This window comes from Panthera pardus, unplaced genomic scaffold (genome assembly GCF_024362965.1).
Source record: "Panthera pardus isolate Hobbes unplaced genomic scaffold, ASM2436296v1 HiC_scaffold_25, whole genome shotgun sequence".
Taxonomy (NCBI): domain Eukaryota; kingdom Metazoa; phylum Chordata; class Mammalia; order Carnivora; family Felidae; genus Panthera; species Panthera pardus.
Window position 1 is genome coordinate 35,488,988 of NW_026526821.1, and position 26,468 is coordinate 35,515,455.

General features: G+C 42.1%; 1 protein-coding gene across 5 annotated transcripts in view; it reads right to left on the bottom strand.

Moving 5' to 3' along the window:
* Positions 1-26,468, bottom strand: part of PAK5 (p21 (RAC1) activated kinase 5) — a 316,773-nt gene that overhangs the window by 55,948 nt on the left and 234,357 nt on the right. The window lies entirely within an intron of this gene.

The window sequence follows — 26,468 nt, forward strand, 5'->3', positions numbered from 1 at the left end:
CAAAAGCTCAGCACACTCCACGGAGGATGTGAACTTTAAATAATTTGTGGGATCAATGAAATGGCTGCCAATATTCCACGAATGGGTTTAAGAGAGCTTCTAGTCACTAACATTGACCTAAACACTGTGTGCCAAGAGAATTACAGGTGTTTCCCCCATACTTCACCCTCACAAGACCCTGGGATAGATGACATTATTACCTCTTTGCACAAAGAAGGGAAATGAGGCTCAGAGAGGCCAAGCAACTTGCCCAGTATCACTCAGCTGGTAGTATCAATGCCTCCCAAAATACGTGAAAACCACAGCACAGCCCATCAGCATCCTCAACTTGAACCTCTGAGGGTGTAGGAAAGGAAGCATGGTATGCAGGAACAAGCTCCACCTACTTTGTGACACAATGAGAGGAACGTAAGCACACCCCATGACAAGGTCATGTTAAATATTTCCAGGAAGGAAAGATGTTTAAAACTCAGGATTATGGGAACTGGGGAAAAACAAATTGATTGCTCTTTGGAATGGTTAGCCTTTACAGCAACTTCAAAATTCCATCACTGCAACAAAGGAAACATCTTCTCACCTTGCATTTGGTCAAGATTCTGACATTTAAAATTTAATAGCTAACAAAATGTGTAGTCTACAAATCAGTTGCTACCCTACCCTTGTAAAAACACCAACTAGTTACACGATTCGTGAAAAATTGGGCATATGCAATGCCAAATGTCAAAAATTTTTGCTTGCCTATAGATGATATAAAGATGTACAAAGCATATTTATTTTTTCCATTTAATAATTATTTATTGATGGTATTGCCCCCACAGACCTCACATTCAAACAAGGGAGGGGGTGGACATTAAAAAAGCTTAATAAGTCAATACAGTTCACCTTTACTTAACATTCTATTTCCAGAGACATCTGTCTTCCCTTCTGCTAGATCTCCAAGGGCATATTTATTTTAAATTTGGTCAACAAAATTTTACCTTTCAGTGTCCAAAACTCAAATTTTTTTCCACCTGACATTTTAAGCAATTTTAATAAACATTAAAATGATCTCTTCAAGGCATGATAAATGTTAAAAAAACTTGTTAATCTGGAAATAAAACTGCTAAGCACTTAAATAACATTTTAGAGTATAAAGTTGGTATTGTAATTATGTACTTATATTTCAGAGATGGACTGGTCTTGGATGCCAAGAAAAAATTATGCTTCTATGGGGAAAAAAGTGGAGAAAATCTGGGCTCTAAATGTTCCAAAAGTTTCAGAAACACTGAACTTCAAAGTCCATTAAATATTAAGGTCAGCTTTACCAAACATTCCTAGCTATTGGTCATTCATTTCTCTTCAGTGATTGAAGTCAGAATGATAATGATTACCTCCAGGGGAAGATGTTCACTGGGAAGAGGCCCAAGTGAATTTGGTGGGTGATGAAAATGTTCCATCTTCATCTGGATCATGGTCCCATGAATACATACATATGTAAAATATTGCAAGCTGTATAATAATTATCTTTTATGTAAATTATTCTTTTGTTAAAATACATTGGGGTGGCACAAAAGCACATGATTGCTTGTCTTGTCCAGAAAATATGTAGCATCCTGAGGGCAGCCTCTGCAAAAGTGGGATGGTGGATATATCCCAGTATCAGTGTTTGCCAGGTGTTGGCAGGTAGGGTCAATATGGGCTACAATATGGATGAATTATGGAGTTTAAGTTGGAAGGCCATTAATAAAGAAGGGGACTGACAGAGAAGCATAATGCAGTAGCATTGGAAGACTGGAGGTCCAAGGGAAGAAGAAGAAATCTTGTGGGGACTAAATGGGTGACTTTGAGTGGGTGACTGAGTCAGAGAGGAGGCGAATCTGATCAAAGGTATCTTTGATATCACTGCAGGGGTACCTGGGTAGCTCAGTCAGTTAAGCATCTGACTCTTGATTTTGGCTCAGGTCATGGTCTCACTGTTGGATTGAGCCCTGAGTCAGGCTCCATGCTGGTAGCTTGGGATTCTCTCTCTGCCCCTCACCAGCTTGAGCATGTGTGCATGCTTTCTTTCTCGAAATAAAATAAGCTTTAAAAAGTTAAAAAAAAAATTTTGGGGGGGGGGCTGCCTGGGTGGCTCAATGGGTTAAGCTTCCAACTTCGGCTCGGGTCACTATCTCACGGTTTCTGAGTTTGAGCCCTGCATCAGGCACTGTTCTGACAATTCAGAGCCTGGAGCCTGCTTCAGATTCTGCCTCCCTCCCTCTGCTCCTCCCCTCCTGGCACTCTCTCTCTCTCTCTCTCTCCCTCTCTCAAAAAAATAAAAAATTAAAAAAAAAAAACTTAAAAAAAGATATGAAACTGCACACTGAATATTCTAGTAACTTAGCAAATACCAAAGAAACAATGCTATCACAAGTTGGGAGGCTGTTTTCATCCTTAATTTCTTTACCTTTCCGATTAGTGGAGTCTAGTGCTGCTCTCCCTGCTTACTTGGCTCCCCCAGAGAAACCTGGAAGTCTGTGAGGCTCTCTTTCTGCACAGCAGAGGTGCTAAGTCATTTCTTTGATTTATATAAGCTACGTACAGAATAAAATCATGTGGTTTCTCCTTTCTTTTGCAAAATGAGATCACTTTTTCCCCAAAGATATCCATCTATCCATGCAACCATCCTTCCGTCTATTCAAGATATAAGAGCGTTCCTGTTGAAAAGCTTTTATGTCTTTGAAATTCAATAACAGGTTTAAGAATGCACCAGGAGGTTTTCTAACAGCTGAGTCAGTGACAGGTTCCTCTTTACCTGGCAGCTTCAAATGCAGTGGCTCTCAGCCATAGCTGCACACTGGTCACCTGGGGGAGCCTGTGAGCATTTATGAAACCAAGGCCTCTTCCCCACACCAATTACATCGCTGGTGGTTGTTCCAGGTGTCAGTAATTTCTAAAGCTCCCCAGGTGAGTCCAATATGCAGCCAAGTTTGGGAATGGCACTACTAGTAGACCTTGTCCCCTTGCTACTCAGAGTGCAGCTTGGGCCAGCAGCCTACAACACACCTGAAAGCCTGTGGGGACTGCAGATTCTCAGCCCCCTAAGCCAGAACCTCAGAATCAGAATTTGCATCTTAACAAAGACTCCAGGGAATTCATGTAGACACTCAAGTCTGAACAGCACTGGTAGACCATGTGCCTGAGGTCCCCTTTTCACGACTCAAATGATTTCAATTCAACAGAGATTTTGAAGGTCAGCCAATTGTGTGACAAATACACACATACACACGTAGATATATACACACACATCTAAATATGCAAAGATCTATAGATATATATTCTCAAAAGAAAAAATACCCTGTAGTCCTTAAACTCCAGATTAATAGGGTCATTTCTTTGTTTTATATTTAAGAAAAGAAAAGAAAAGAACAGAAAGAAGGAAGGAAGGAAGGAAGGAAGGAAGGAGGGAAGAAAGAAAGAAAGAAAGAAAGAAAGAAAGAAAGAAAGAAAGAAAGAAAAGAAAAGAAAGAAAAGAAACTGCTCCCAAACAGAAAGGGGAAAACGACTGGGGCGTACCACAAAGGGCAGCGCTGGGGTATCACGTTCCTAGAACCTGTTTTATGACTTTAATGTTAGAGCACATTTATCCCATTAAGTCTTCAAACAATCCCTGAGGGAACATTTAAGGCTAGAATGCAGGAGTCTGAAGAGTTCATTGGATAATCTTGTTCACTCATTCGAGGATATTAACAGAACAGCAAGAGCCCTTGCGCCAGCACAAAGAGATAATCATCCACCTTTCTCCTCTAAGTGGGATGCCAGCTCCCAGGACAAGTTGAAAGGGATTTTACAACTCCCCATCCCTAAGTATAACTTAGATAAGGCTGGACACACACACACACACACACACACACACACACACACACACACACCCACCCACCACAAGAGACTCAAACAACATCTCTTTATTTTCCATCAATCACGTTTCACATTATGAACAGATTTAACAAAAAGACACTCAAGCATGAGATCCAGTCCTGCTTTTGCCCTAGGAACTCTCTTGAAGACACACTTCACTCATGTCATTCCGTGTCCCCACAGAAAGACCTCATGAAACTTTTATTTACAAATCAGAGTTAGAAAGCTTTGTTTTCCTGCAAGAAAGACACTCTCCTACTCCCCTTTCCTATGGATAAAAACTTAAATTTTTTTAATGTTTATTTTTGAGACAGAATGTGAATGGGGTAGGGGCAGAGAGAGAGAGGGAAAATCAGAATCTGAAGCAGGCTCCAGGCTCTGAGTTGTCGGCGCACAGCCTGACACGGGGTTCAAATCCACGAACCAGGAGATCATGACCTGAGCCAAAGTTGGACGCTTAACCTACTAAGCCACCCACATGCCCCATAAGTAAAAACTTTGTTAACTACTGGATTCCCAGGAGGCTTGAAATAAAATCAAATTTATAGCTTAACTATTATTATGTTCATGTGTGAGCTTTGCACATTTGTGTTTTTTCATTGTCTTTTCTCTCTTCCATGATTTATATTTTTCTGGGTCGTTAATCTTTTACTGTATGTATAATTTGCAGAATTTTTATTAAGCGGGGTTTCATTGTGTCTTAGTGCCAATCCTTTTTTGGCAACAAAGTAGCTTTTTAAAAACACTCCTCCCAATCACCAGTTCTAGTGTTTAACCTTCCTTTCTTACAAAAACACATTTAAACAATTCTCAACAATTTATAAGTCACTTAACCCTACCCAGGACACTGGAGCAAGGTCGTCAGTTAGGGTCTTCTGAAGGTTGTTTTTACTCATTAGGAAAAACTAGCCTCTTGCACAGAAGGAAAATGTAATAAAAAGCTGCCATTGGCTCAAGGAGCTTTCAAAAATCTTTATGCCCAGACCGTACCCAAGAACAAACAGGTGAGAATCTCTGAGGTGAAGCCCAGGCATCAGCATTTTTAAACCTTTCCCAGGTGATTCCAAGGAACAGCCAACATCGAAAACCAGGGTCCCCAGGGAATGTTTAACTTCTACCATTAATGCAAATGCCCCGGGCAGCAAGTTAATTTGCATACTCTAATTCAGCAGGTCTGGCATGGGGCACAATACTCTGAATTTTTCTTTTTCTTTTTTAAGTTAAATGTTTATGGAGAGAGAGAGAGACTGCAAGCACATGCGCATGAAGCAGAGGAGGGGCAGAGAGAGGGAGAGAGAGAATTCCAAGCAGGCTCTGTGCTGATGCAGGGCTCAATGAGATCATGACCTGAGCCGAAATCCAGAGTCAGATGCTTAACCGACTGAGCAACCCAGGTGTCCCAAGATGCTGAATTTCTAATAAGCTCTCAGGTAAGGCTGCTGGTCTGCAGAGCACCCTTTAACTGAAAGGTCCCAAAGAATAAAATCAAGTTCCTTGGGTGGTTGAGCTGGGGTTTGCATACTTCAAGGGGATCACTAGATCATAGAGCACTGGATTGTGAGTTCATCAATCTGGGATCTAGTCCAAGTTTTGTTGTTGGCAACTCTGAAGGCTTCATCAAACCCCTTTCCCTTGCTAGGTCTATGGTTCCCGTCCCTACTGATATGATCTGCCTGGGTCCCTTGAGCCTCCAAAATTCTATTGTCTTGAAGACTCTCTCCATGTCTCAGCTTCTCTGAAAAGTTACAGCTCCCACAGAGCACTAAATCTGCCAAGTAGCTGGCTTGATTGGAAAAATAATCTGAGAAGTACTCAATGCCTGAGAGAGAATATTCTGGGCACTAAGAGGAGTTTGTGTATACTTTTCCTATACTTTTAAATCTCTAGAACCAGCACTGCCCCGCTCCTGTAAACAACTTCTAGATTAGATACACGAGCCTATCTTAACATAAACCATTTGGTGTCCTGAGACAGAGTTCTCTATTAACAATGTCAAACTGTGGTATGTTGATGCAAAAAAGTTGCCAGTTTTCCTCTCCTGTCTGTATCCAGGTCATCTGCGGTGAAACTCTGCACCTCCTCCCATCAGGAGATCGGGGCCGTTTCAGTTCCCTCTGACACTGGCTTTGACCACATGACTTGCTCTGGCCAACACAATGCAGCCGAAGTGAGGCTGTACCTATTCCAGCCTACCGTTTCTAGAGACTGGGCAGTTCTGGACCCTGCCCAGCTGCCTGAGCTAGCTTAGGGGAATGATGAGAGACTTGAGGAGCAGAGACAAGCGATCCCAGCTGAAGCCATCCTAGCCCAGGCAGCCCCCAGCCCCCTCAGCAGCTGACTGTAGACCCATGAGTGAGCCCAGACAAGACTAGAAGAACTGCCAGCTGAGCACAGCCAAATTGCCAACTTGCAGAATTGTGAGAGACAAATGCTTATTGTTTTAAGCTCTTTAAAAAAAATACTGTGATAAAACAGAACATAAATTTACCTTTTAACTATGTGAGAGTGTGTATAATGCAGTGGCATTGGGTACAAACTGCTGTGCAACCATCATCACCATGCATTTCCAGAACTTTTTTCATCATCCCAAACAGAAACTGTACCTGTTAAAAAATACCGCCCCCTCCCCCACCCAGGTCCTGGTAACTTCTAATCTACTTTCTGTGTCTATGGACTTGCCTATTCCTGGTCCCTCATATAAGTGGAATCATACAATATATGTCATTTTGTGTCTGGCTTATTTCACCCAGCGTGTTTTTAAGGCTCATCCACGTTGTAGCCTGTGTCAGAACTTCCTTCCTTTTTTAAGGCTGAATAATATTCCATGTATACACCACATTTTGTTTATCCATCACCTGTTGGCTATTATGAATAATGCTGCTGTTAACACTGGTGGACAAGTATCTATTTGAGTCCCTGCTTTAACATTTATTCATTTTTGAGAGACAGAGTATAAGCAGGGGAGGGGCAGAGAAAGAGGGAAACACAGAATCTGAAGCAGGCTCCAGGCTCTGAGCTGTCAGCAAAGAGCCTGACACAGGGCTCGGACCCACGAACCGTGAGATCATGACCTGAGCTGAAGTCGGATGCTTAACCGACTGAGCCACCCAGGCGCCCCTATTTGAGTCACTGCTGTCAATTCTTTTGGGTAATACTGATAAGTAGAATTGTTGGATTGTATGGTAAGTCTTATGTTTAACTCGCGAGAAACCACCTAATTGTTTCCCACAGCACCTGCACCATCTTGCATTCCCACCAGCAAGGCATGAAGGTTCCAATTTCTCCATATCCTTGAAATACTTATTTTCCATAGAAAAATATTTATCTAGCTATCTACACATATATATACTTAATATATATCTAATGAGTATGTAGGAGTATCTCACTGTGATTTTTAATTTGCATTTCCCCAGGGACCAGTGATATTGAGCATTTTTTTTCCAAGCACTTATTGGCCATTTGTATATCTTCCTTGGAGAATGTCTACTCAAGTCCTTTGCCCACTATTCAGTTTAGTTGTTTGTTTCTGAGCTGTGGAAGTTCTTTATATATTCTGGATGTTAATACCTTATTAGACATTTGATTTGCAAATATCTTCTCCTATATTCTGGCTTGTGTTTTCACTTTTTTGATAGTCTTTTAATGCACAAAGTTTTAAATTGTGACAATGTCCAATTTACTGATTTTTTTTTCTTTTGATGCCTATGCTTTTGGTGTCATATCCAATAAATCATTACTAAATCCATGTCATGAAGTTTTTCTATGTTTTCTTCCAAGTGTTTTATAGTTTTGTTTTGTTTAGCTCTTATGTTTACGTCTTCGATTCACTTTGAGTTAATTTCTGTATGTAGTACAAGGTAAGGATCAAACCTCATTCTTCTGTATGTGGATATCCAGCTCTTCCAACACCATTTGTGGAAAATTTTGTCCTTTCTCCAATGTATGGTCTTGGCACCCCTTCAAAAATCATTTGAATGTGATATATGTGAGGGTATGTTCTTCGGCTCTACATTCTGTTCCACTGGTCTAGACATTTATCATTATGCCATCACCATACAGCTGGCTTTGGTTTTTTAATGTTGTTTTGTAGTAAGTTTTGAGAACAGAACATGTGAGTCCTCCGACTTTGTTGTTTTGAAGAATCTTTTGGCTATTTGGGGTCCCCTGAGACTCCACATGAATTTTAGGATGCAGTTTTGTCTATTTCTACAAACAAGTGCCGTTGAGATTTTGATGGGGAGTGTTCTGGACCTGTAGATAGCTTTGAGAATTACTGCCATCTTAACAGTACTTCAATCCACCAACACAGATGTCTTTCCATTTATTTATGTTTTTAATTTCTTTCAGCAATTTTTTTGGTAGTTTTGTGTTTTAAGCTCTTTAGCTTCAGAGTGCTTTGTTATATACAACCATATTTGTGATAACAGATGGCTGATCTTTTATTGGTATTAGTTCATGTCAATGACTCTAACCCTATGGATTTCTCCATTGGCTAGAAAGCTCCCAGCAAGGGATTAACCTTCCTCATTTGCAAAACAGGTTGTCGGGGAAACCACTTCTTCCTTGTCCTCATGTTTCCATGGAGGGTCTTCCATTGGAATGATGCTTTTGTTCTCTCTTGCCTCCCCCACTCACTTGTCTGGATATGACTTATCTGATGGGGGAGATTGGAGAAGGGTAAGGGCACATGCCTGGCTTGAGGACCCTTCTCCTCCTTTTTCTGGACAGTCTTTCTGTCTGTATGGCTTGTGCATCCTGCTACTTACACGGGGCAAGGACCCAGAACTTCAGTCAGCAGTCTCACTCTGATCCAGTGCTGGCTGATGATGAGTGTGTGCAAGTGATTCCTCCTACCAGCAGGCTGGGTCAATATCAGCTTTGCAGAGCTCTCCCTCATATTTAAGCTGCAAGGCGAGGTGGTGGTGCATATTGTCAGAGGTCTCATTAGTAAATGGGGCTTCATAATCACAAAGCTAATATCTGGATTGCAGTCTATCTTTCCTGCAGGCTAAATACAAGGGAGAGTCTGCAAAGACATACTCTAACCTCATGTGCAAGTATAATAATTTGGATTGGTTCTGGAAGTGAGAGAAGGCATAGCAGGAGCATTTAGGAATTAGGGGAAGGAGGTGTTGCTGGTGTGATGGCAGAGGGAGGACATCAGGAGAGGAAAAGGGTCCAAAATGGAAAGTGTGGATTCATTAAGTTACCCTTTATTTTTTATTTTTTAAATATTTATTTTTTTGAGAGAGCAAGTAGGGGAGGGGAGCAGAAGGAGAAAGAGAATCTTAAGCAGACTCCATGCTCAGTGCAGGGCCCAATGTGGGGCTCAATCCCATGACCCTGGGATCATGACCTGAGTCAAAATCAAGAGTCAGATGCTCAACTGACTGAGCCACCCAGGCGCCCTAAGTTACTTTTTTTTTTTTGATCTCTCACTATGTGCTACTCCCTCTCTCTTGTTTTTTTTTTTTTCTTTTTAGTGTTTATTTATTTTTGAGAGAGAGACAGAGTGCAAGCAGGGGAGGGACAGAGAGAGAGGGAGACACAGAATCTGAAGCAGGCTCCAGGGTCTGAGATGTCAGAACAGAGCCCAATGCAGGGCTCGAACTCATGAACCACGAGATCATGACCTGAGCCAAAGTCGGAGTCTCAACACATTGAGCCACCCAGGTGCCCCATCTATCTCTTGGTTTTAATCTTTCCAACAGCCCTGGGAGGAAAATGTAAATTAAGCCTCACTTTACAAATGAGAAAATTTACATGATTTTCAAGGTCTATAGCTTGTTAATGGTCATAGTAGACTGAAGTATTATTTCAACTCTTCGCCTCCTCCCTGTAATGATTTATATCACACCCTTTGCATGTGCCTTTTTAGCTCCACCCAAGTGGAGTATGTGCAGTATACATTCCTGATCCATCGACTTTGGGCTGGGCCATGTGTCTTACCTTGGCCATTGGAACGTTAGTGAATGGACACGAGCAGAGGCTTTTATGTGCTTGCCTGGTTTAGTTTGGTTCCTTGAGTTCTTGCCACCTTCCCTGAGAAAAACCTAATCTGGGTAGTTGCTTATCCAAGAATCATGCCAAGAGGCATCCAGAGTAAACTTGAACCAAACCTAAAACAAGAATCAGCTGCACTGAAGCTTGAAGTAGAGTGACCCCACCAACCTGCACACACCCGTGAGCAAGAAAAATATTTGCTGTTATCAGCCATTACCTTTTGGGTTGTTTGTTATACAACATTTTTATAACCAGACTTGACTAATAAAGTTGTGAAGTGAGGATTAAATTCCAAGAATGTCTGAATTCATAGCTGTTGCTTGTAACTTCTCTAATATACAATCTAGGGAACACCACTGCCATGGCTAGCCCATCTGTATTCAGGGGAAGCAGAGCCTTCTGGTGTCTGGGATAAGACTAGTACAGATGCCCACCTGCCATGCATTAGTCATCTTTATGGACAGAGCTTCAGGCTGATCTGGCACTCAGGTCTTAAGAATCTAAAGTTCCTTTTGCAGTTCGTTCTATTGTTACTGTTTTGTACTGTAAGACTTTCCTGCTAGATTAGTAGCTAGTAAAAAGCTTGGTGTACATGCAACATTTCACAGAGCTGAGATGCAGAGCTGCTCCAAATCAGTCAAACATGACAACAGCATCTGAGCAAAATGCAGAAAAGACCCTCTTTGTCAAGCAAACTTGGGTTTCCTCTTAGGGAATAATCTGAACTGAATCCAAGATTCCAATTCTTCATCTTGCCTGAATGTATATGTCATGGAGTGTTTGCAGGCAAAAATATCCATTTGCTTACTCTACTCTTTAACCAGAAAACAACACAAAACACAAAACACAAAACACAGAAGGCAACAAACAAAACAAAAATAACATGCGTCATCAGTCATGCATTTTCGTTCCTATTCCTCTGAGTCACAGATGGTTGAGACAGAGGTGGCTTTGATGCGAAAGCCAAGTTGATTGATTTTGCCCCATTTTGTCTTGGCACAGAACCCAGGAAGCTGGGTGGGACTAGTCTGACACAGAAGCATCGCAGAGCACAGCAAGTTGGTAGGTTCGGTGGCCTGGAGTTGAAAGATCGTAGATGTCTCTAGACAAAAAGCATCCAAATTGCCTACGAGCTACCTGTGCAATGACACAATGGCTTTCTGGGTAAAGGGAGCTCTCAGGGAACAATGCAACCTTTGGCCTCTCGCGGGAAGTGCTTCATGACCGAGAGGGAGTACCCATTAGCAGCAGGCAGCTTTACCTGGGGGTGGGGGGGTGGGGGAGTGGGGGGAGGAGGGAGTGATCCATCTTCTCAATCTCTGTCAACTCCACCTTATCTGTCTTTTCCCCCTATTTCTGAGACTCTCTTCCACTTATGCCTCCTCATTCCCCAAAGGCTTCAAGCTCTGCCCTACTTTCATCAGAGAATCAGCACATCCTGGCACCTAAGGGTTTTGGCCTCTCCCTGGCTGGTGTCCAACTCACACAGGGCTTCTGCCCCAAGGGAAAATTCAGGACTGTGTTTTCACATTGTTCTTCTTGGCCAAGCTAATGCACATCCTACAGATGAGTCAGTCCAAACTGTCTGCATCCACACTCAATGACTGCAGCTTCCTGTTTCCAAACAGCTTCTGGATTCAAGTTGTTTTTCTAGATCTATGGATCACATTATGGTGCTTTTGATGTGCTACACACCGTCTGAAGTTCTGTTTTTCTCTGTGTATTTCATCTTCATAACAACTCCATGAGGTCTGTCCTAGCATTAATCCCCACTTTACAGATGTGGAAACTGAGGCCTGAGCCAGGAAGTAGAAAGCTGTGTGTCTGAACCCACCTGGCTACAGATACCACCTCTTAGCACAGTCCCATTGCTAACATTAAAATCATGCTTTGTCTCCTGGGAGTTGTGTTAAAGGCTTTATATAGACTTTCAAATCTAATCCACTCAGTAACCCTATAAGGTTGGCAGAATTATCACCCACATAGGACATGAGGAAACTGAGGTGTGGAGAGGGTTAAGAGACTCAGTCAAACTCACACAGCTAGTTTCAGTGGGGCAATCAAGGCGTGAAGCTCAGAGGACAGGCAAGTAGTCCAAGAATATGAGGTGGAAGATCCTGGGATGGATCTGAACTGACCATTAAGCCTCAGTGTTTTCTATGTGGGACAAGGTGTTCAGATACCCCTGGATCCCAAGCAATGTCTTTCTATTTGATTTTCAGTATCATCTTCAAAACCAGAAGAAAAATAAATACCAAATATCTTCTCTGCGAAACCTGACAGGGTATTTTTTTAAGAGAAATGTGTGTACAATGTGTACATATTCCCAAATGAAAACAAGATGCATAGGGGGAAGTCTAAAGTGAATTAATTTCTAGGAAGCTGCTGAAACACTTTTGAATCATTGAGATTAAATCTGCTTTGCCGGACAAGCCCACCTCCACTGTGTTCTATTACCGGTGGGAGAGTGGTCCTGACAACTCTAATAAATTAAACTGTCCAGCTGCTGCTCCTTCGTCTGATGCCACTGGTAACCAACACAAGAATAAAAGAGGAGAAAGGGAAAACTCTAGTAATGGCGGATATTTGGTGCAATGACGGATAAAGCAAAGCTGCTGCACGTTTCAGAAAGGAATGATTCCTCTTCACTGAGTGACTCCCATTATTTGAAAGTATCAACTCTGTCCCTTCCCCAGGATGGGAGAAAGGCTTGTCTCTGTAGCCAGACACTAGGCTTTGTGTAACAGGATACTGGCAACCTCCTGACGATAGGGGTGGGGGTCCGGGGGAGGGGTGGGGAGTGGTGCATGGGAGGCAGTGGATTACATACAGTTTGTAGTCTCTCCAGGAGTGAAAAGATGCCTGCCATCGCTTCCCCTGGCCTAGGCTGGTGCCTCTCATTTGCCAGCTGACTCGTCAGTCTTCAGGCCAAACCTGATGAGGTTACCCACTGAACGAGCCAAATGAAGAGGTTACCCACAGTTGGAGTCCATTTGTGTGGCCCTAAGCAACTGGGGTGGGGCATCACCTCCAGAGCCACCACAGTTTAATCCTATGCAGGTGCCCGTACATCCAAACTGCAAGCAAAGCAGAAGCATGAAAACCTTGGTATTTTCCAGGCAAAGACACCAACAGGGACTGAGCAGGCAAACCATTCCTTTCCTCCCACGGGGTGGGTGTTTATGGTGAGGGATTGTACCGGGCAAATGAATTTATAATCTTGAGCTCTGAGACCGATGCTCAGCCATCAGCAGTCAAAACCATTAGAGGTATAGATATCAGGGCTTTTGTGCATTCGGCCCCTGCACATGCTTTAATGAAAGATTTTATAGTGGCAAAACAAGAACACATTAAAAATGGCTAATTTGGGCAGATTTTCTATTCTAAGGTTTTGAAAACTGTGGCCCATATCTTAACTGGTGGATCTTTAACACAGGGAGCAACATCTTCATGTTTAAAATTCAAATGAATCCTCAAAAATTCTCCCCAATGAAATAGAAACACCAATAGGATGGATGGATAATAACACTTTCAAAGCCCACCCAAAGACGGTTTGTAATCAGCAAGTGACAGTGGAAGAAGTAAAATGCAGAATGGTGATTTTCTCCTGAGGTAGACAAACACAGTAGGTTTTTTGTTTGTTTTAAATTAGACCTAGGTATTGTTTTGTAAGGACCACACACCAGATTTCAAGAAGACTGAAGGCTGCCCCCTGGTGTTGGAAATAGATAAAAGCAACTGCAGCTATTTAAGGTGCTTTTCTAAAAATATTTTTTAACATTAATTTTTTTAATATGAAATTTATTGTCAAATTGGTTTCCATACAACTGGCACCTTAGTAACGTATCTTGGTTGTAAGGCTGAAATTACTGTACCCAAAACTTACTGTGTACGCTGGGCTAATGAAGCCAACCACTGTTTTTGCACTGGGTCTATTCAGAACCAGACAGGCCACTACAGAGATTATCAAAGGAATGCAAGAATTAGTGTGTGCCTCCAAGATAGTCAAACTATTATTAAACACTTCCCTCATATGCTGCCCCAGGTACACTTTGAAGATGGCTTAGCAGACAGGTTCTGTGCTGTAAGTTATCTCTGCTGTATTTTCTGGCTTTCTCAAACAAAATTGCTGGGCGTGGGGGCGGGGTGGTGGTGCTGTTGGGCCATTCCCTGACCAGAGAGCCAGCTGGCGTGGTGCAGTATGTTTGCAGCATTCTTCCTTAGAATCATGTTTCCTATATCTAAATGAATGTAATACAGCCTGATATTTGAATTACAAATAAATTATATTTATAAGGTGCTGGCATACTTACAACACCCTAAGGTATTTCTTCTTTCTTTTTGTACATTCCACTTTGGTCTTCATAGCAGATGCTGTTGATAGATAATCTCTTGGATCTGTGTGGATCTCTTTTACTGTTCCCATGTGTCCCTTCCCTGGCTCCTGTGTGCTTTGCTTATTGCTAACGGCCAATTCCTGTAAGTTATCTTTGAAGGACTCCTCCAGCACTGCTGGGGCTGCTCTGCCTGCATAGACAGACACCAGTGGAGCCTGGGCGTTCCACCCTGGGCGTTCCACCCTGTTCATAGTGTGGTCCTCAGGCAGCCTGCTTGTTGTGGGATCCTGAAGCCCAGCTCCTTGCCTCAAGTGGGAATAAACTCTGAGGAGTGATCTATGCTCCAGAACTCCCCATGGGATTGGGCTGAGGCTGGGAATTTGCCATTAACTGCCTGATGCGGGGCTCCTTTCTTCCTTCTCTCTGCCTGTTTCTTTCACCCTCTTACCACTTTTTCCTGGGAGCACTTTCTTGGAAAATCCTTTTCATAAGAAATCTTTGCCTTAAGGTCTCCTTCCAGGCAACCCCATCTGAGACAGCCCTGTTCTCTGCAAATTCTTTAAACAAGTGTGAACAATGTCATTCTGCTATGCCCCATCCCTCAACCAACTCCTCAGGCAAAAGCTGTCTGGTCCATTATGGAAAATGCCTCTCAGTGGTATGTGTTAATTAAACTCTGGCTCAGTCGGTTAAGCTAAGCGTTTGACTTCTGCTCAGGTCATGATCTCGCGGTTCGTGAGTTCGAGCCCCCATTGGGCTCTGTGCTCACAGCTTAGAGCCTGGAGCCTGCTTTGGACTCTGTGTCTCCCTCTCTCTCTGCTCCCTCCCACTCGCTCTCTGTCTCTGTCTCTCTCTCTCCCCAAAATAAACATCAAAAAAATTTTAAAAACAACCCTGAAGCACAAAGAACAGTGAACATCCAAATCCAAAGTTGTCACTGAGGCCCAACCTCTGGGCTCTGATGGCCTCCCTGCCCTCAGCTCCTGGCATCTCACTGTGCTGCAGGCCAGCTGCCTCTCTGAGCACACCCCACCTTAACTAACCTGTCACCCTGCCTGGAAACCACATTTCCCAGCTAGTGTCAGACCTGTGTCTTCACCCCATTCCCATCTCCACTGAAATGTCACCTTATACCACCCTGCCTATTACTCTCCCTGTCACTTTCTGTCCCATTCTTTGCTTTATTTTTCCTCTTGGCACTTACCATCTGTCCCTCACTAAAATATAAACCCCACAAAACTAGGAACTTTATTTTACATACCATTCGATCCCCATCACCTAGAAGAGCGGTCAGCAAACTTTTTCTGTAAATGTCCCAAATGGTTAAGTATTTTGGCTTTGTGGGCCATATAGTCTTTGTGGCAATTCCTCAACAATGGCCCTTAGCCACAGAGCATATGTAAATGAGCGAGTGAGGTTATGTTCCAACAAAACTTTGTTTACAAAAACCAGACTTCCAGTTTCTGGCCTAGCATGTAAGAAACTTGGAAGTGGCCACTCCATCCTAATAACAAGTAAAAAGCAGAACAAGCTGAAAAATCAACAACTCTTCTTAGCTCTGTCAGAGAAGCGAGGTCCCATGGCAGACTGCTGCCCCAAAGTTGTAAAAACAGGCAGATACAGAGAATCACAACTTACCAGAGCAGAAACCTCTGCCAAACCAGCAAGACCTGCACTTGACAAATTCCTGGAGGCTCAGGATAAGAGAAGTCTGAGAGTTAAAAACTTCATGAGGACCCAGCCATAGGTGGGGGCTCCCCACTTTTGTGTTTCACCTCTAGGAACTCAGTCTGGCTCTCACAGTGAATAAGAGAAAAACGCCCTGGTGCTTCCAGCAGGAGGTGGGGGGACAGGAGCCATTCTGAAATATGCCAGAGCATTCTTCTTAACAAGGCTTGCCCTCAAGCAAACTGATTGTGTAGCAGAGCCCAAATTCTGGAGTTTTGTTTTCTTTCCAAAGCCCAAAATTTAAGGAAGGAATAATATCAACTCTTTACAATCTTTTCTGGATAACAGAAGCAAAGAGAATACTTCCTGACTCATTCTATGAGACTGGTATTGCTCTAATACTGAAAAACAGACAATGATATCATAGGGAAATAAAACCATATATCACTATCTCTCATGAGCATAGATGCAAAAATCCTCAAGAATATATTAGCAAATGGAATCCAACAGTGTATAAAAAGAATTATACACCATGACCACAAGTTTATCCCAAGTATGCGAGGCTGGTTCAACATTCAAAGATCAATTACTGTAATCCATCACATCAACAGGTTAGAGAAGAAAAATCCCATGATCACATCAACAGATGCAGAAAAAGAATTTGGCAAGATCTAACCTCTGTTCATAATAAAAACTCTCAGCAAACTAGGAATATGGGGAACTTCCTCAACATGATAAAGAAGGTCTACAGAAAATCTAAAGCGAACTTCTTACTTAATAGTGAGAAAATAAAAGCTTTTCTGCTGAGATCAGAAAGAAGGCAAGGATGTTCCTTCTTAATACTCCTGTTCAATACCTTTTTTTAATGTTTATGTATTTATTTCTAGAGAAAGAGTGAGCGAGAGAACACACACTAGGAGGGGAGGGGCCAAGATAGAGGAGGTGAATCTCAAGCATGCTCCACATCAGTGCAAAGCCTGATGTGGGGCTTGAGCTCATGAACTGTGAGATCATGACCTGAGATGAAATCAAGAGTTGGACATTGAAGTGACTGAGCCACCAGGTGCCTCACTCCTGCTCAATATCTTACCGGAAGTTCCCAGCTAAGAAAAGGAAATAACAGGTACACTGATTGGGAAGGAAGAAATAAAACTGTCCTTCTTCACACATGACATGATCATTTATGCAGAAAATCCAAAAGAATCAACAATAAAAAAAAAAAAACTCCTGGAATAATTGATTGCAGTAAAGTTGCAGGATATAAGGTTGATAAACCAAAGTCAGTCACTTCCCTATATGTCAGCAATAGACAAATGGAATTTAAGGTTAAAAATACAATGTCATTTACACTGGCATCCTGTAATGTGAAATACTTAGGTGTAAATCTAACCAAATATGCACTAGATCTATAGGAGGAAAACTGATTTTAAAAAAAAAAGAACAAATGGAGAAACATTCCATGGAAGTTCATGGGTGGGAAAACTCAGTAGTCAAGATGACAATTCTTCCCAACTTGATCTATAGATTCATCCCAAACAAAATTACCCCAGCAAGTTATTTTGTGGATATTGACAAATTGCTTCTAAAGTTTGTATGGAGAGACAAAAACCAGACTAGTCAATACAATTTGCAGGAGGAGAACAAAGTCGGAGGGCTGGCAATGCCCGACTTCAAGACTTATTGTAAAGCTACAGTAATCAAATCAGTGGAGTGTTGGCAAAATAACTGATAAATACATCAGTGGAACAGAATAGAGATCCCAGAAATAGGCGCCTACAAATACAGTCGGCTGATCTTTAACAAGACAATATAATAAAGCAAAGACAGTCACGTCAGCAAGTAGTGCTGAAATAATTGGATAGGCACATGCCAAAAAAAAAAAAAAAAAGAATCTAGACATAGACCTTACCCTCTTCACAAAAATTAATTCAAAAGGTATCACAGACCTAAACGTAAAATGCAAAACCATGAAATTCCTAGAAGGTAAATAAGGAAACCTTAGATGACCTTGAGTGTGAAGATGACTTTTAGACACAACACCAAAGGCACTACTGATGAAAGAAATAATCGATAAGCTGGACTTCGTTAAAATTAAAAACCTCTGCTCTATGAAAGACACTGTCAAGAGAATGAGAAGACAAGCCACAGAACAGGAGAAAATATTGGCAAAGACACATCTGATAAAGAACTGTTAGCTAAAACATACACACACACACAAAAACACCCTCTTAAAATTCACCAAGAAAACAACCCAATTAAAAAATGGGTCACAGATCTTAAGAGACACCTTAGCAAAGAAGATACCTATAGACAGATAGCAAAGAAGCATATGAAAAGATGAGTAATATCACATATTAGGGAATTGCAAATTAAACAATGAGATATGCACCTATGAGAATGAAAAAAAAAAAAAAAAGTCCAAAACACTGACATCACCAAATACTGGTGAGGATATAGAGCAACAAGGACTCTCTCATTCATCTCCGGTGGGAATGCTAGATAGTACAGCTACTTTGAAAGACAGTTGGGTGGGTTTCCTACAGAACTAAACATACTTTTTTATAAATTTTTTTAACGTTTATTTATCTTTGAGACAGAGAGAGACAGAGCATGAACGGGGGAAGGGCAGAGAGAGAGGGAGACAGAGAATCAGAAGCAGGCTCCAGGCTCTGAGCCATCAGCCCAGAGCCCGACGCGGGGCTCGAACTCACGGACCGCGAGATCGTGACCTGAGCTGAAGTCAGACGCTTAACTGACTGAGCCACCCAGGCGCCACAACTAAACATACTTTTATGTGACCCAGCAACTGCACTCTTTAATATTTACCCAAATGAGTTGAAAACGTATGTCTACACGAAATGTGCACGTGAGTATTTATAGCTGCTTTGATTCTACAATTACCAAAACTTGGAATCAACAAGGATGGACTTCATTAGGTGAGTGGATAAACAGGTATGTGTCAGCAATGGAGTATTACTCAGTCCCAAAAAGAAATGAGCTATCAAACCATTACAGAGGAACTGTAAATGCACATTACTGATGAAAGGAGGTAGTTTGAAAAGGCTACATACTATTCCAACTATGTGACATTCTGGAAGGACTAAAAGGGTCAGTGGTTGCCAGAGGTTGGGGAAGAGGAGAGAAGGAAGAGGTAGAACAGAGAGAATTTTAGGGAGGTGAAACTATCCTAGAGGATACAGAAATGATGGATGCATGTCACTGTACGTTTGTCAAAATCCACAGAATCTACAACACCAAGTGTGGACCTAATATAAACTATGGATTTCGGGTGGTGACAGTGTGTCAGTGCAGGTTTATGGATGGGAACAAAGGTACCACTCTGGTGGGGGATGCTGATAGTTGGGGAGACTGCGTGTATGTAAGGGGAGCAGGATGTAGATAAATCTCTGTTCCTTCTTCTCAGGTTTGCTGTGAACCTAAAAATGCTTAAAAAAAAAAAAGTCTATTCTATTAAACAATGACAACAATACCCCCCCCACACACACACACACTCCCGCCAAATGGATGGCAGGTGAGATTCAGCCAGTAAGTTATAGTGTTGACTCCTATCATAGGTCCTCTGTTAAACAAGTGAAAAAAAAAACCAAAGTGTGTTCCAATTACTGTCGCATAAAAACAACTGCTTTATTTTGCTTATAATCATGTGGGTCAGGAATTTGGCAGGGGGAGGAGGGGTGGGAGGGGCTAGGCAGTTGCCTGTCATTGCAGTCAGTGGTTGCAAGGTTGGCTGGGCCAACCAAGATGCTCCCTTATATGGCTGGCTCACTCACCATGCAAGCAATGCTGAAAGTATATTCAACTATAACTTCACCTGAAGCAGGGGTGGGTAGGTAGGGAAAGAAATGTGTATTTATCAAGGACAAACTGAGGCAAGCATCATGCTGGCACCTTACACAGGTCAGGCCCCAATATCTTTTGAAGTATGCACGCACCAGAGCTCCCACATTACAGTGGGAGGCAGAGTGGGATTAAGGGACTAGCACAAATATTATGGGCAGTAAATGGAAGATTATGATGCCAAAGCCAGATTGGATTGCCGGATGCTCATCCTTCCAGACCCGTTTATGTTCCTGTGAACACAGCAAGGGAAGCAGCATGTTGGGAAGGGAATCTGAGTTCTCTCTGGCTAAAACCACTGTGTCCTTTGCGATGGTGCTTAAGCTTTAACCTGCACATGCATCGCTTGGACATCTTGTTCAAACACAGATTCTGATTCAGCAGGTCTGGGGTGGCCCTGAGAGTCTGCATCTAATTAGCCAGGGATGTGGAAGCTGCTGGCCTGTGACCTGCACCGTGGAAAGCTAGGCTCTGGGACACAAGACAGTGATTGGCTGGGGTGCATGAAAAGCAGGTCTCCTTCCTTAGGAGTCTGAAAACCTTAGCTTTCTGTGGGCAGAAAGAACCTAAGGATAGAAATCTGGGGTGGGTGGGAGGTGGAGGTAAAACACTGTTGAATTCCTGAGCAGTCTGTTGCTCATTGCCAGTAAGAATGGGAGTTAGGGGCACCTGGGCGGCTCAGTTGGTTAAGCATCTGACTTCGGCTCAGGTCATGATCTCATGGTTTGTTCATGAGTTTGAGCCCCACATCGGACTCTCTGCTGTTAGCACAAAGCCCACTTTGGATCCTCTGCCCCCCTCCCCTCCCCGTGCTCTCTTTCTCTCAAAAATAAACATTAAAAAAAAAAAAAAAAAAAGAATGGGGAGTTAGAAATTGCGATTTTCCTCTGCGAAGTCCCGTCTTTTCAATCCTTCACTTTGGTCTTCCTGGAGTTGTGTAAAAATAGAGGTAACTGCAAAACGCTGGACTAGGGCAGTTGTGTGTGATTCAGGCACAGCAAGGCTGGGAGGCACAACTGAGTTCAGAAAAAGGCCAACTCATAAATCAAAAGAGAGATCATACCAATTATTCCAAGTGAGTTGATGGGATAACATTTGCTTATCTCAGTACAGCACTGGCTTCCCTAATTAAATGCAAATTCGATTGCCTTTGTAAGTGGAAACACTGACAAGTTAAAGTTTCAATATGTCTATATCTGATGTAACAACATAAAAGGCTGCAAGGTGCCACCCAGCCACTGCTGTATCCAGTTAATTCGGAGCGTGAGGCTGTGCAAACTCTTCGGGGCCACTAGGTGGCACCTTTGCCTTTTTTTTTTTTTTTTCCCCTTTTCTTGACAAAGCCAGAATTTAAAGCTGGAATCCAGGGAAGGAAACGTTAGTTTAGTGGTTCTTTGAGAACTCTGGGGACTGAGCTCTGGGAATTTGTAGTTGAAGTAATTCTTCCCTGGTGACTTTTCCACGTGGTTGGCTGATGGGCTGCCATAGGCTGCCTTGAGAAACAGCGGACACAGTTAAAGCTTTAATTGAGCAATGAAGAGGTTGCGATTTACTCAATTTGCAGCAATGAGTCTAGGACCCAACAATCCTGACTCTTGTTTCATTGGTTTTTCTACCAAATCAGGGAAAACAAAAAATAAAAAAGTTAGATAAGTTTTACTGTCAATCATCTGAAATAACTAAACCCTAAATTGTGTCCTGAAATTCAAGATACACCATGGAAGAAAATGTTGAAGCTATCAAAAGAAATTATGCAACTGTTTAACCTGCAACGAGGCTAATATTAATATAACAAAAAATAAACCTTTTAGAAGTATGAGAAAGATGGGTAGGCTTGTAAAGTGGCCCCAATTCCAGTAGATGGCAGCATACTCTAAGGAACATACAACGCTAGGTGCCACCATCCGGAGTAAAGCAGGTAAAACAAATACAGCTTTAACAGAGGAGGTAAGTGCTTAACGTATAAAGTTTAACGTTACTTTATGTAGATATATTAAAAAAAAATCAGGTACCTCCCAAACGTTATCAGACTACTACATTATAATCAGATTGGAGAAACTGTTCTATTCCATGCGGCTGCAGTGTTTTCTTTGTTGAGATCCCCTGCCCAGTGTTATTGCTGAGGCATATGTTAATACATATGACAAACTATTATGGGCTGGAATGTATCAACTCAGTCATCAAATATTTATTGAGCACCTGCTTAGTGACAGGCACATTTCTAAAAGTGGAATGTACAAGCAGATTAAACAAAGCTTAGATAAATGAATATATTTATAACATAGCATATGTTTCAGGACTGAAGGTTTTGAGCGGAGATAAGGAAGGAGGGCCCTATTCTTTATTGCTGCTTTACTGTTGGTAGACCAGATAGGAAAACAGAAAAAGAAGTTTGGAAGAAAAAAAATTCATGGTTGTATTCAATCTTAGGGACCATAGGTGTGATCCAGGACACGACAAGAGAGAAGTGAACAACGAACTCCATTCTTTTCTAACTTCTCTTTGGAGGAGACACAGCCGCCAAACTGCGGCCTCAGTTCTCGTATCTGACACCCCCTTTCCCCTCCTGTCAATACTCTTCCTTCTCAGACACTAAATTCCCAGATAGATTTCTCCACTCCAGTCCCTCCTGGCTTTGCTCCTACCCCATCTGCTGTGTCTGGGTACCTTTTGTGTGTGCAGTTGGGTCAATATGGGAACCTTCCTAATGATAAAGATCTCACTCGTTTCCCAGATGACACCTTCCATTGCTAGGGAATACACACTGCTTCTGAGTCCCACTCAGCAGAGGGTGCAGTACTGAGGCCTCTTGGTGCTTTTTCCACTTAGCTCTCTCTTCTGGTTCCTCCTCCTCCCAGGGGATTCCTAGAGGATCCTGAATTCCCCGCCTATAGGGCAGCCACTGAGTGAGCGAAGAAAGCCATCATGTGCCGCCCTCTCTGGGTCTTTGATGGGAGTTATCAGCTTTCAAACTGCCTCCACTCTAGATTCTCCATCATCTTGGCCACCTTTCTTCGGACACACTTGTTAAACACTGTCCAAGGAGGAAACAGAAGGAAACTGACGCTATTACAGCACAGCCAACATGGCGGTAGGTTTTGTGGTGACACCTGTGTGGGTACTGAGAGCAGAAATGCGAACTAGGACTCACTGCCATTCCACCATACCCTTTATTTGCCTCTTTAAAACACACTACACTTATGTCTCTAGGCCACATTAATAATTATTTCCCCTCTGGAGTAAATAATTCAAGCCTGAGTTAGTCACTGCTGTGTTCTCAGCATGTAGCACTGGGCTTGGTCCCCGGCAGCATTTGTTGAAACAAAGTGACTTGAAATAGAAGAAGGTTTGTTTGAATACAGGACTCTTCAGAAGGATTGCCGAAGGTACATGGAGTATTCTGGAATCATGATGATCCAAATACTGTTCCCCTCCTCTCCATGTTCAGTGCCAGGCTATTTCTCTCCACCAAATGACCTGTGGGACTGTGGGCAGCTGGACATTAGCAAGACTTGGGTGCTGAGGACATCTGAATAGAGAAAGCTGGTGGGCTTGTTTCTCCTGGGCTGGGAGAGAGCCTGAGGTCTGGCTGTGTATGAGTGGAAAACAGGGAGAGATCTCAGGAAGAACATGGCCCACAGCAACATGTGGACCCAGAGGAAGGTGGACTTTGTCAGGCTCTAAAGAGCTGATACAAACTGAAATATGCAGTTTCTGCCCTTGAGGCTGGGGGAGCACAAAGAGACTGTGGAAGAAGAGAGGGGCTTTCTCTAGGTGTCTCAGTGGGGATCTCTCAGACTGCCTGCATCTGACCATTAGTTCACTTTGCCTGCCTCTAATGGTGGACTACTGCCACTTGGAAAGAAAACAGCCAGACCTGGGAATCACTGAACTGGAGTCTGAGAGAGAGAGAGAGAGAGAGAGAGAGAGAGAGAGAGAGAGATTGAGTGTAAAAATATATATATTCCCAACTAAGGGGATCCAGCAGCCAGAGAGAGGAGATATTCACTCACAGCAAATTAAACTCATACCCAGCAAAACAGAGCAACTGTGAAAGACAGATAACAAGTTACATACAACATGCCAGAGCATCTTCAATGACCCAAGCATGGCACAAAGGATTCATCTGGACAATTCGACGTGTGGACTGAAGAAGAGAATGATCAACTGCTGAAAACAGAGCCTAACAAGTGGAAGAAACATCTCAAAATGAAAAAGCACAAAGAAATGAGAATCATGAGATAAAGAGACAATCTGCAAAGTAACAGCAGTGTCCAACGAATAAAAAGGAACTGGTGGAGGACATAATTTAACAAATAATAGAGGATTATTTCCTTGAGCTAAAGAAAGATCTGAGTATGCACATTAAAAGGGTTTACTGAGTTCAAGGCAGGACTGATTAAAAAAAAAAAGATACATCTCAACATATCCTTGAAATTCCTTAACTCTAAGAATAGCTTACATACTTCTAGGAAAGGAAAAACAATGAGAATGTCAATGGGCTTATTTGCTAAAAACCTTAAGTTTACAGAGCATAGAATAGACACTGGGTACCTGACCATATCCCCTTTACCAGGGGCTGAGTGCTGGTGGCTAACAGCAACTTGCTGCCCACTTTTTCTAGGAACATTCTGGAAAGGGGTTCATAGCCTCACCCAGCAGAGCCTGGGAGGTTATAACCCTCTTTGGGGTGCCTGCAGCCAACAACTGATTGGTAAGTGGGAATAAGGTCAGAGTTGTTACTCCAAGATGAGATAACCCTGAGATGAGATGAGTGTGAGTTGTTCACACTGCAGAGCTCTTGTGGGGCTGGGCTGAAGCTGGACCCTAGCAGATGCCATGTCTTTGCCCAGCTCTTCCTTCTGTCCTGTCCTGCTTCCTTTATTGTCACAGATTCCTCCTGAGAGCTCCCCTTCAATTAATCCACTTGCACTAGAATCCCATCTCAGGTTCTAGGGAAACTGACCTGAAAGAAAAGGCCTGAGAAACCCATATTCAACCAAGATGTAGTTCACTTAGCAGCAAAACCCAAACCAAATCTATAGATGATCTTATGTTAGAATTAAAAAAGCAACACAGGGGCACTTGGCTGGCTCATTTGGAAGAGCAAGTGACTCTTAATCTCGGGGTCATGATAGGTGTAGAGATCACTTAAACAAACAAACTTAAAAAAAAAAAGAAAACAAAGAAAAACATTCATATACTGATTTTAGAGATAATACTAAAGTCAAGATTCTATCCAACAAATTATCTAGATCTAACTTATTCTATTTGGTAGCCACTAGCCATATATGGCCATTTAAATTTAAATTTAAATTAATTACAATTGAATTAATATTAAAAATTTAATTCCTGAGCTATACTTGCCAGATTTCCAGAGCTTACTATCTCTAGGTTACGAGTGGCTACTCTACTGGAAAGCACATATATGGAACATCTCCATGATCACAGAAAGTTCTGCTGGATAGCACTAATCCAGAACATGCCTCAAGATGAGATAAACATGAGGAGGAGAGGAAAAACTTAAGCAACACACCCAGTGTCTCTATCTCTGTAGGTGTCTCTCTATGTATTAATTCTGAATGGATAAAGACAACTGTCTAGGCATGGTGTATAGCAAAATTGCTCAATAAAAAATCCTGAATTAATGTAAGGGAAAGCCTAATAATAGTTTAGTGCTGGAAATGTAAAATAAGTTCACCAAAATTTGAGAGTTTTGGAGGTGTTAGAGAAAGAAAGGCATCCATAAGGAGTGGATAAGAGGAAGAAGGGGAATGGATGAAAGTTTTCTAAATACCTTGTTTTATTGGAGTGGGAGATAGGGACAAAATACAGCATCTTTCAGGGGGACACCATGAGTGTCATTGGGGGAATTAGTCGGGATTTTGTCTCAAAAATGTAATAAGGAGGGAGGTATGTGATTCCAAAAGCAGAGAAATGGGGAGATCCATTAATGAAATAGAAAAATGCAAACTCTAAGTTAACAAATGAAAAGCAACATGAATAAATAGGCAATAGAACAAGGAAAAGGAGAAAATAACAGTGCACACTAATTAAAACATGAATATTGAAGAAATAAAATCAAATATATAAATCATGATATTAAATATAAATGTACTGAGTTCTTCTGATAAATGACAGATTTCATGAAGACAAAACGACATAAAACCAAATAACTCTATGCAGTTTGCAAGAAAATGCTTACCCATGCACAAAGTAAAATACAGTGTTAGACAAAGATATGAGACAAGCATCAACAACAAAAAAATCAATTTTGGAAATATCAGTATCAGGCAAGAGGTCATTTAACCAAACAAACTCTTAATAATGCAAAAAGAAGTCTTGTAACAGACACAACGGGAAAGACAGGAAACCAACAGAAAAAGTGGCCAAGCATTTGAATACGCAATTGGTGGACTCAGTAGTTAAACAGTGAACAGTGACATGAAGAGACGATCAAACATATTAGCAATCAGAGAAAAGAACTAAAAACTACAATAACACACTTCTTGGAGCTGTAAACACCAGAAAGGCTTATATTGCTAAGGCTCGGTAAGAGTGTAAGGAGATGCGTGCTCCTGTGCTTTACTGGTGGGGTGCACTGGTACCACCATTCTGGAGAGCCATCTGGCAGTACTCACTCAATTTTAGGGTTTATAGTACTCACTCAATTTAAGGGTTTATACGCCAATGACCCAGCAATGTCATCCTAGGGTGACAGCATGC